The sequence below is a fragment of the Cydia splendana genome, chromosome 5, assembly GCF_910591565.1.
Source record: "Cydia splendana chromosome 5, ilCydSple1.2, whole genome shotgun sequence".
Taxonomy (NCBI): Eukaryota; Metazoa; Arthropoda; class Insecta; order Lepidoptera; family Tortricidae; genus Cydia; species Cydia splendana.
In genome coordinates this window covers 23,835,125-23,846,658 of record NC_085964.1, presented here as the reverse complement: position 1 = coordinate 23,846,658, position 11,534 = coordinate 23,835,125, and the positions used below count along the sequence as shown (strand labels likewise).

At 36.5% G+C, this 11,534-nt stretch overlaps 1 long non-coding RNA gene across 1 annotated transcript in view; it reads left to right on the top strand.

The window, feature by feature from the left end:
* Positions 1-10,546: 10,546 nt before the first annotated feature.
* The window catches only part of LOC134791041 (uncharacterized), a 164,912-nt gene continuing 163,924 nt past the window's right edge, over positions 10,547-11,534 (top strand). Inside the window, exon 1 of the long non-coding RNA XR_010144239.1 lies at positions 10,547-10,557. This is a non-coding gene — a long non-coding RNA (uncharacterized LOC134791041). The remainder of the gene's footprint in view (positions 10,558-11,534) is intronic.

Sequence of the window (11,534 nt, the reverse complement as noted above, 5' to 3'; positions counted from 1 at the left end):
ACTGTTGAACGATTTCCACAGGATATGACTTCTAACACATCTAATAGATATCTTACTCTATCTAACGTAAAAGTCACATTGGTTGCCCGAATTGCGCTGCATAAGAGAACTAACAACAACAATGATACAAGAGAACAATGAAATTATATCGCGGTAGACCCGTTTGTGTAATTAAATATGTGTACAAAACGCGAGAGTTTAAAGTGTTACATAAGAGAACTAGTTGATATCTAAACTATAACGTATCTAGAATGGATCTAGTACGTGTCGTCTCTTGTGAATATCTTGAAGTTCGAATACGGCAGTGTGCTACGCGGATTTTATGCACAGCCTCCTTAGTGAGCGTCCATGTCTCGGCACCGTAGGTCGTGACTCGTGACCTAGGTCGAGACATGGACGTTATGTGTGGGCAGGACACATAATACAATATATAATTCCACACAAGGTCCACATTGGTTGTTTAAAGACCTTTAAACAAGTTATTACTGTTATTAGTGATCACTCGGACTATTTATTATACAACATATAGGAAGCAATAAGGTTGTTTGTAGAAACTGGAGAGGAACAGAGAAGCCTATAATTATTACGTTGTAAGTTATCGCCTGTAAAGCGGCCATTAAGGGAGAGGATTTCCAGTAACATTCGTTATTCAGCATCACAGATCACTACTTAGTAGACGGAGCATATTTATACCTAAGCCAGGAATAAATAATAGAACTTTAGCCCCCGGAGATACCCTGAGATCTAGAAGCAATTGTTTTGATTTGTAAATTTTCTATAATCAATTATTTCATTAAAGTTACGGTCATAATAGGGGAGAGCGGGATTAAACCTGCCGTTTTTCATAAAATACAAATTTGATCTATGAAAACAGTGTGAATAAGATGTGTGGCTTGCGTTTTATTAAATAATGCATATTACCAACAACTAATCCCGCTATGGGGCGGGTTGTTCGTTCCGTTGCTTAAAATTCTAACTTATCCGTCAAATAATCTCGGTTCACACACGCTAAAAGAGGACTTTGCAGTTCGTCGAAATATGTCATTATTTTTTGTGTAGGTACCATCAACAGTTAGTAAGAAAAATCCAAAGCAAAAATATGATTTTCTGTGGGGTTACTTGTGCCCTAGTTTTTGATTTATTTTCCATAACTACTATTCTACGGTAATTAAAGCAACGAAAACGGCTCCTGCAATCGCATAGTGGTATGACTTTTCGCGACAAACATTATACGAATCGCTCCATGGTTTACTTGCGTTCCTACGAGGGTTGCACTGAAAATGTCGGGAATAGAGAAAACTGTCGCATCTAGACGGTCAATCTTTATTTTAATACATACTTAAACTCAAACTGACCACGCATATAAATTTTCTTTTGAAAGTAATCATTCTGTAATGCACACGGCTCATAATCCCAAAGTCCTTTTTGTATGGCGATTTTGGGGCCTTAGTGGTTTTGTATGAAATTCGTGGAGTAGCCAACGGAATTGAAGTTTTTTTACATATATATATATATATAAAAGATTTTTTTACTGTTGTCATATGAATATTTAGGAATGTCGAAATCTGCCGATATGCAACTTTTTTGGCAGTCTTTTTAATTAACAGCACAAATGCGATTTTAATTTTTGACGTCGCTTTGGAATGACATGCTTCTTTAAGATCACCCATGGGATAAAATGAAAGTGACTTTCATATTTAATTTTAACTGCAAACGAGCGTACGATGAACTCTAGTTCATAAAAAAATAACAGAAGCCCATTGTAACTTTTATTTGTTCGCTGAGGGCATATTGAAAACCGTTTAAAAATATGATCCGAAAAATCACTTGGCCAAAAATTCAAATAATGTTCGACATACAATTTTCAAATTGCCAGTAATTCTTAAATACAAATGACAACCAAATGGAATATACCTTAAAAGTTTTATAAAGAGTTACATTTTTATAAATTATATGCCTGTTTCTATTATGTTATTTCTAAGTGTCCCATTCCCGAATATTTCAGTGCGACCCTCGTATTCCCATCGGAATAACTTACCCCCGGCACGTTTATTCCGCTCTCCCCTACTATATAAGGTAAATGTAAAGAAGACAGTATATAAAAAGAAGACCGTCTACAAGATCGCTTTTAACTCTTGTAGCTTTGTATACATATTTACTCCACTTACAGAAAATCGGTAGAGCATGAGGAGTGAAGCTCTTCCATTCTGACTGTGTCTGCGCGACGTGGTCGCCGGCAAAGGCTAATGTTTCATAAAGCGGTATCTACTGGCAGTAGTCTATGTTGAGCTCGAATATTTCCAGTCTGCTAATCGCGAGTTTCCGCCCGAGTGGAACCGTCACTCAACACATGTTTCCGATCCTCAACGATGTCGATCACTTTGATGTAAATACGGTTGTTATGCGTGAATGCCTGCGTGCGACTTTTAGGGCGTCCGCTAGCTGGCGCGGATGCACGGAGCGGGCGCATCTTCTTCTTCAGTCGGTCCCTCAATACTGAGGATCGTGACATCATATCCTTCTGTTGAAGACTAGGTTCCTCCATAGGGTTCTGTAGGGAGCGGGCGCATACGCGGGTGCCATTGTAGTAGACCGCGGGCCGGAGCATAATATATCGTCAGTCATCGCCTCCCGGCTGTTACTTTGTCAGATGACAGTTTAGATGCTATCACTAGGGTGATTCACTTTTGTATGGAGAAAAAAAAGTTGCAATATTTTTCCTGACTTTGCTCACCAATGGAGTCTCCCCACACTAAAAACTATCTATTTCAATTTTCAAAAGACTCGAATAACGTTTAGAGGTTGCACAAGTTGAAAAGGTAAAGGGAGAACCCCATACATTGCGTGAAAATGAACTATGTTCTAAAATGACAAAATATAATGAACTGATACTAAAATCGAATGAGAAAACTGAATTTTGCGTCAAAAACACGATAAAAGCACTTTTCTTTTGGAAACAGGTGGAAAAACTGAAAAATCTTAATTAGAACATTTATCGAGTAACCAAAATCCAAGTTTACTACTAATTTTAAAATTTATTTATATGTAGAAGGTTCAGTATCACACTACTCTCCGCTTTGATGATAGCCGCTTAAACCATTTCCTACCCTTCGATGTAGAGTCGTTTGGTTATTTGAAAAATCTTTGTTGATGTTGTGCAACCTCTAAATGTTGACCGATTTTAATTTTTTTTAACGTATAATATTTTTTAATCAGTTAGAACAAGAATTCGAGCAAAGTCAGATGAAAATCGAAAATTCGGAAAAATGAAACACCCTAGCTATCACGAATTTAAAAAATAGTCAGCCGCCTGTATCGCGGTGAAAAGACCGTTAGTTGATGACCTGAACATGTAAAAAATAGTTATTTACGATACAAGTGCGGAAAAGAGGAAATTTTATTATTACCTATTCGCACGTGTATCGTACAACGTTTTACAGTACATATGGCCCTTTAAACTTTTGGCATACGCACGAAAAGTGCTATTTTACGCACTAGTGCGGGAAAATAGGACCATATGTACTGTAAAATGTATTTTTCAGTCATCGTCTCCCGATTGATATTGTGTCAGATGATAGTTTAGATTTTAAATTAATAAAACCGTATATATATCTACATAAGCAATAAAATAAATATAACGAGTACAAATCAAAAGGGCTCGTTAGTAAAACTCGATAGGACTATAGTTACATGATTTTACGGTAATTTATTCTGTGAGTGTACCCTAATTATCATAGGCCTTTGGTGAGTGTCTTCGGTAACCGGCATCTGTTAGCCACCCCATTATCCGAGCCGTAAATCGTACAGACAGACAAACGACGACTATAATTATTAATGTGGCTGATATTACTCCGGGCTGTACAGTCACCGGCATTAATAAAGAGTGACTTATAGAGACCGGAGTATTGGTGGGTTATAAACTGAAATAAAACAAATTAAAATATTTTCTGAAAAATAATTTAATTTGTTCAAATACTTCATAGTATTGGTGGGTGTTTTGAATTGTCATAATGGCTTTATTTGTCTTTGAATTTCAAATGACAGCTATGGGTTAAATACTTAAGTTAATCCCCGTGTATATATATGTAGGTGTGAGTGTGTGTGTGTGCGTGTGTACAATTTACAATAACGGATATTACTTTTCAACACAACAACTCATAAAGGCTCACTTTATATTTCTTATACTCACGAGAAAGGTTGCATTTATATTTATCCACAAGAAAGCAAAGTAATTTGATGCTTTTTAGTTGTTTGTTGGCTAGTGCAATCAACTTTTAAGTGACGATTTTCGGCTCGATTCGGAAAATGAATTAGATTTCTACTAGACTTCAACAAGTTACGATACGGATAATTAATTAAAGATATTTGTAAGATAGATATGTCAAATTTGACGTTTCCGCGATTCTGGAGGTCTTCTTGAACGATTTCGACAAGTTATGACTTAGATAATTATCCAAGTCACATCTAGTCGATATCTAATGTAGATCTAGTTGATCTCTAAATCGTCTCAAGATCTTGTGATTATCTCGAAATCCTAATAGGCCTGTTTGAATAATAAATATTTAATTCGATTTGATAGTTAATGTTTTACAGTTATTATTTTCCACTGCCCATCGGTAAACCTTATTATTATTACAAAAGGCATAAAGTCCACTGATGGACAGTGTTTCTGTTTGTACAAATAACTAATAAGGAACGTCCATCCGACTATTTCATTCACACAAAAGGGGCCATTGATTAGTTTTCAGCCTATAATTAATTCGGCAGACTAATGTTTATCTCTAATACGTAGTTCCATCCGGATTTCCTCGCCATTGCACAACGAATAACCGATAATGGATTGAATCTGAATTATCAATTCGAGGGTAATCGCTCCTTCAATTAGTAAGAGACCAGTAAGTAATAAGACCGACAATCTCTGACTGATGGTGTAAGTGGATGTCGATAACGGATGTCAATGATTTGTCAAGGAACATTCCTTCAAATCATCCTTCAATCAAATGACATCATTTGTATGTCAAATTGCAAGGAGTGGTGCCGAAGCACCACAAAAAGATATCAAATGTAAAGACGAGAATTTACTGTAACGTTATAAATTACAATGATTACAATTGTTGGTCTTATTATTAATTATGGCTAGGTTGAGTGGGAAATTGCGATGCGTGTGCAAGATGACGCTCTACTTTTTGGACCTTTGTCCAACACACACCACAACACGTCATGTTCTCTGGCAACCGAACATTGCGTTTCGGATATTTTATTATGATTATGATTATGATTATTTATTATGCCTATGAGGATTTAGTAGGTACCTAAATCTTGCATCGTTTGCACCGGAGATGCAAATACCAATTGTCTAGGTACTAAATCCTCATAGGAATAATAAAAAAAAAACAAAACGCAATGTTCGGTTGCCAGAGAACATGACGTGTTATTTCGCAAAATTTTTCGGGCGCGCTTGGCTCACGACTTATCGCCATCTCGTAAGCTCTCTGTGTCATTTTTTTGTGCTTAACCCTGCTAGACGTCTTCGCGACAGGCTATCTATAATTCTATAGAGTAAGATGGTAATACATACTTACTCATACCTAATACTTTCTCACTTTACATCTTGATTAATTAGTATTAAATTTGTAAATAGTAGGTAGTGATATTAATTATTCTCAATTATAAAGCCTGCACCTAATAAACGTTTCCTTTTGGCCCAGCGTTGACTGGCAGAGTTTGCCTTAAGGCATTAAGTCCACCAATTGTACTTATTATTTTATGTGCAATAAAGTATAAATAAATAAATCTTGCTTCTTATTCTTGAAACCTGGACCGTGGGTATGATAGGCTATGGGTATCGGACGACTAAGTATGATATTGACAATCTTTATTATTTAATTGTCTTTAGCAATACCAACCGATATGCGAATGTGTGTTTTGCGTTATAATAGCGTGAATAGAAATAATAACACATTAGATTGAGAAATAATTACATACTCGTACAAGTGTATCGGATTTCGGGTCAGTAAAGTGGCCATCAGATATAACGGAGCGGCCAAGGCGCTCACAAATATCTGAACACGCCTCTATTGTCAAGGCGTTAGAGTGCGTGTTCAGATATTTTTGAACACCTCAGCCACTCCGATATATCTGATGGTGACTGTACAATGCATTTTACGAACCATTAATTTTACTTTTAAGCAATGCAGAATTGCAATAACGTTCTTATAACGTATTATCTGTGCAACGGTTGCATTGTAAGGGTTCCTAAAATTATGCAAGTGTGCAGAAGTCATGCTTATGCTCGCTGGCTTGTTCACCTATTTTTTTTAGTTTCCTTTATAAATGTTTTAGATTCTAATAACCTACAGTCATTTATTGAGCAACAAATAAGACTGCGTCAGATATTTTTGCGGCCTTCGTTGTGTAACTTATTGCTGGTGACTGTAGGTACGTTATATAAGTTATATTCATTCATTTCAAAACAAATAACTTAGTATTCTAACTCGAGATATTATAATGCGATTCCTAGAAATAAGAAATAATAATGTGACATTGGATGGAGCAGGTCCGGTCTACTTTGACCTATGCCAAGTAGGTACTGGGCCTATTATTGTAAAAATTAATTAAAAATAGCGTAGGTAACTAATATAGCTTTTAAGTTAATGTAACTAACCATATATGGACTTCTGGGTCTGAAATAAAGATATATTTATTTAATTTATAGGTAATTTTATCGCATCAGGCGTTACTTTATATAGAATCCATATTAATTAAAAAAAATATTGCTTCATGCTATTGGCTATATCGTGGATTAGCGCAGCAATATTAATTTTTAATTAGATAATGACATTTGTCTTGACGTAGTTTTGAATTTACGATAACAACAGAACTCTTCATTCTGAAAAAGATATTAATTTCTCTTCTTCTTCTTGGTTACACTCTTGACAGAGTGGTCGTGGCCATTATGTAAACTTTTGAGCTACTCGTTTAACGACACCTCGCCATTCCTCCCGTAGCCCTTTCCGTGAGCATGTTTTTTTAATATTAATTTAATACCCAATTATTTTCACATAAGTATCACAACTCCATTCCTAATCTGACCCACAAATGCAACAGCAAAAAAACTGCAACCCTATCAAAACTATCAATTAATTACCCAAATCGATCAAGATTAAAAAAAAAAATTAGATAAAAAACTAATCCTTCCAGGATCAGCAGAGGTCTCGAATACCAATCAGCCATCATACTCTAGCCGGTCGAGGTACCCCAGACCATTGCTGATGATAGCCAGCCGCCGAAATTACGGACTGCTTGTGCGTATCGTGTGTTTTCGCGCTTATCAGATAAGATTATAATTACTATCATTAGTTGTATTTCGTTCCCATTAGTATTTGGATGCTTGCGTGGTATAGTCGCGGTTGCTTGACTGCCGTTCGATACCTTAACCTCGTAAGACCCAAGCGAATTTTTGCGCTTTTGAATTTGGAACTTTCTTAACTTATCTATAAGAGTGAATTGCAAAAAATTGTACATAGTTAAGCACCTGTAATTAGTCTAAAGTTAATTGATTCCATTGTGTTACCACAGTTAAGCCATTTCTATTTAATTTAGATGCATGAAAGTGTATTAGCGTGTGTTAAAGACTTATACGTGTACGAATTAAGTACAATAAATATAATACAATACAATTTACATGGGTAATTTTCGTAACACAAATGAATCAATTAAGTTAAGACTAATCACGGCTTCTTAACTGCGCTTAATAACGTAAAATTTTTTTGCAATTCACTCAACAGTTCATAACTCGAATTTAAGTTTTACTTGTACAAGTACGCGGGGACTTACGAGGTTAAGGGAGGTATGAGAGGCCGTGTCCGCCTTCCGGCTGCTACGGCTGCTGCGGGTCGCTCCCCACTGTGTGGGGTCAGTCATCGTCATTGTGAGGACGATTTTGTAGCTGGTGTGGGCCAGCTCTTCGCCCATCCCAACCCCACGACCCTTAGCCTGGTGATACCGTTTGAGCGGGGCCAGAGGTACTGTGAACAACGAACTTCGCAAATTTCGGGCATCTTTCTCTTTTACTCCAATGAAGGCGTAATTAGAGTGACATAGATAGTTGCTCGAAATTTACTAACTTAGATTTTCGCGGTAATAGCCCAGGTTTCGGGGCCGCGGATACAGTGGTGCCGGCGCCGCGACAAACTATTATACTGTACACACTCGTCGAGAGGCTCTCGCCAAGAGTCTCTTCACCGCTTGGACCCAATCGGAGAACGGCGACACGAGACGAGTAAGTGCGACACGAGGAGGGAGCAGTATGTACTCGTTCTCGGCCTGTCTCGGGGTGTCTCGACGAGTATGTACAGCGAGCATTACAGGCCAATTCGAACGTGTAGGTTTGAAAGTATGTACCATCACGCTCCGCGATTGTTGCGCCATTTAGGGTCCTAGCTAAATTGGTTGTTCAATACTTACACAATAGAATTTCCAATTTAGCAAGAACCCTACTCGTAAATGGCATAACAATCCCGTGTAGTGACTGTACATATTTGCAAGAAAAAACAATTTTCTCATTCATACTCCGAAATGTATGCGTTAATGTCACGAAATGAAGACATGAAGTTGCTCATTTATGGCTCCTTACATTACTTCTTGACCTAGGCCAAGAAGTAATGTAGGGAGTTAGTATGAAACGTACATTATTGTCCGCTGCTCTAACTTTTTAAATTTGCTCACTAAGATTAGACTGACAAAGGAAATATTACATACAGCCAACGACCACTCTCTCTGTAAGCATACTTGCGACATTAAAATAAAAAAAATAAAAACAAAATCTATGGTACTATATTTATAAGCGGTTAAACATGGTGCTCGAAGAGCTTTTTCAAATGTCAAGTTTAAAAAATAAAAAGGCGGCAATTTAAACATTTTCATTACTTGATTACTTAGTAGTTATTTTAATTATAATAATTTTTTACATTGTTTGAGAAAAGCACTATACAATTCTTGGCCGGAACAGGGATTTCAAGACTCGCTTTATCCGGAATCTAGCGCAATCTCGTCCTGCAATCCCTTACTTCACGGCCTCTGCAGTAATGTACTAAATATATTTAACATCTCGCATAAATAATATTTTAAACTTTCGCGTTTTGAACACATATTATTATAGGTGTGTCGAAACGTCGGTAAATCAAGGTAATTGAATAAAATTCGCGTTAGACCCGTCTATAAATGTGAGTTAATATCTCGCATAAAATACTGATTTCTAAACTCCTTCAGCCCATAAAATTATCAGTCCTTAATTTACACATACATACATACATATTCGTATGTACACGCACTTAAACTTGTAAGACACACCTTTATGCTTCAAGTGCACTCCACAGAGTCTAGTACCCTCCAGAAGAGAGTTCCCAAGTGCCCCCCATACCTCCACATAAACGACATACATCTAAAACGACATAAAACCCTTGTTACCCCATGCAAAATTAGACTTTACTACAATACTCCAAAGTTGAAATTCGATTGAACGATTTGAGAGACTTATGTGGTTTTGAAGTTGCGTTTGGAGTCGCGTTCAAAAACAAATGAATAAAGTTATCTATTTCAGTTAGATGGAGCTAGTTGTCAGTGATTAGTTTTCAGCGAGTGTCAAGTGTTTCATATGAGCGTAGTGATGAGAATAGTAGGGAGGTTGGGATTATAAATTGATTAAAATAAATGAAAAGAGGGAAGGGATTTACTATATTACAGTCATTTATTTAGTAGAACAGACTTTGAAGACACCTCGTTCATCTTTAAGGTAACGTTACGATTATGACTGCAGCAACGGAAAACCAGGGATATATCACTGTCAATTTCCTTAATAAAATTAGTGAAATAAGTAGTTGTATGTTCCAATCGCGACAACGACAGCAACAATCAAGAAAATTGACTGTAACATCTCCCGTTTCCTGCTGCTACAACGGCGCAGCAATTGCTGTTGCAGTAGAATTGAGAAAGTAGACACCAAGAAACAGAGTTTTTCTATGTTTAATTTTACAACATAACTTTTTTGGAAAAAAGTCGGATTTTCAAGGGAGCCACAAATATAACCTAACCTTATGGTAAATATTACATGCTGAAGATTTCTCAAGTTTAAAAAAATGCGTTCAGATCGGGCAGTAAAATATTTCGGGGTCATCCCTATCCAGTCCTACTCCAGTACTAGTATCCTACTACACATAAAAACACGGCTATTAACATGTTATGTAATTACGCTTAAGATAAGTGTACCTACTTATTAACCTAAGTACCTACATCTTCAACATAAATGCTCTACTATTCATTATCTTTCTCTATATGCTCAAGTGTCCAGTATACGCCCACATAGGACCTATACCTAGGCACTCGATACGGCTAGTCTAGGCAATTTCCGTCAACTTGAGAAGTTGGTGCCGGTTTAGCACCGTAGAGACCTAGGTTCGAGACTGACACCGACTTTAGGGCTTAAAACGTTGTTATCTAGTATTTGGGTTTTTGATTTTTTTGTGTCTATTTGCTAAGTCAATTTAACGTCAGGTCAAAGTGTACTGTGGGTAGGCACATGACGTGATGAGTGTTTACAGTCAACACGTCATGTGACGAAATCAGTTCAGTACTCAACAGACTTGCTTGTATTAATTACTACCCGTAGGCCTCACATTTCAAAAGCAGAGAATTTGTAGGCGGTGCAAAATTATGATTACATATGGTTTACTAACGAATAGGCCAAAAACGTTTCCCAAAGTATCACATCCCAAACTATGTTTCCCAAATTATCATTTCCCAAAAAAATGTTTGGCAAAACAACTTATCGCAATTTTTCAGTTAGCAATACTCTTTTTTGACAAGTTATTGATTAGCAAATAATTACTTGGACAAGTTTCATTTTACCGAGTATTATTTTAGTCAAATGTATCATTCAGCATAACTTACATGTCCCAAAATATTGCATGGCATACAATTTACATACTAATTGAGGGCCTGCAGTATTTTCATTCTTGCTTTCATTTGAAATACTTAGTCCTTGGTTTTTTATATCATTTTGGATATGTTTTACACAAACGGATGTGACATTTACGCAATAACATTTGACAAAGTAAAATCATGCCAAATGATAATTTGACCGAATAAATTATATGCGAAGTGTAACTTTGCTAAAGGTTCCTTTGGGAAGTTTGTTGGGAAGTGAAATTTGGTGAAAGGTATTTGGCCTAAACGAAAGTACACCTTACATATATACAAGTTTACTTATATCGGTATCTAATATTCATATAAATACATATAATATACATACATACAAATACATAAGATATCAGATGAAACTTACGAAACAGAAACGCTAAAATTTCATAATTCTGCCAGCAAAGTACTCACATAAGGATTTTTTAAATGCAAATCTATTCGGAAACTGTCTAATTTTAACAGGGAGATATTCCAACGGCGATACATATATTATAAAACTACTATCCTGTATCTTTCTTAGTTGACAAAACCTGGGCTATCCCAGGAATTAGGACGTA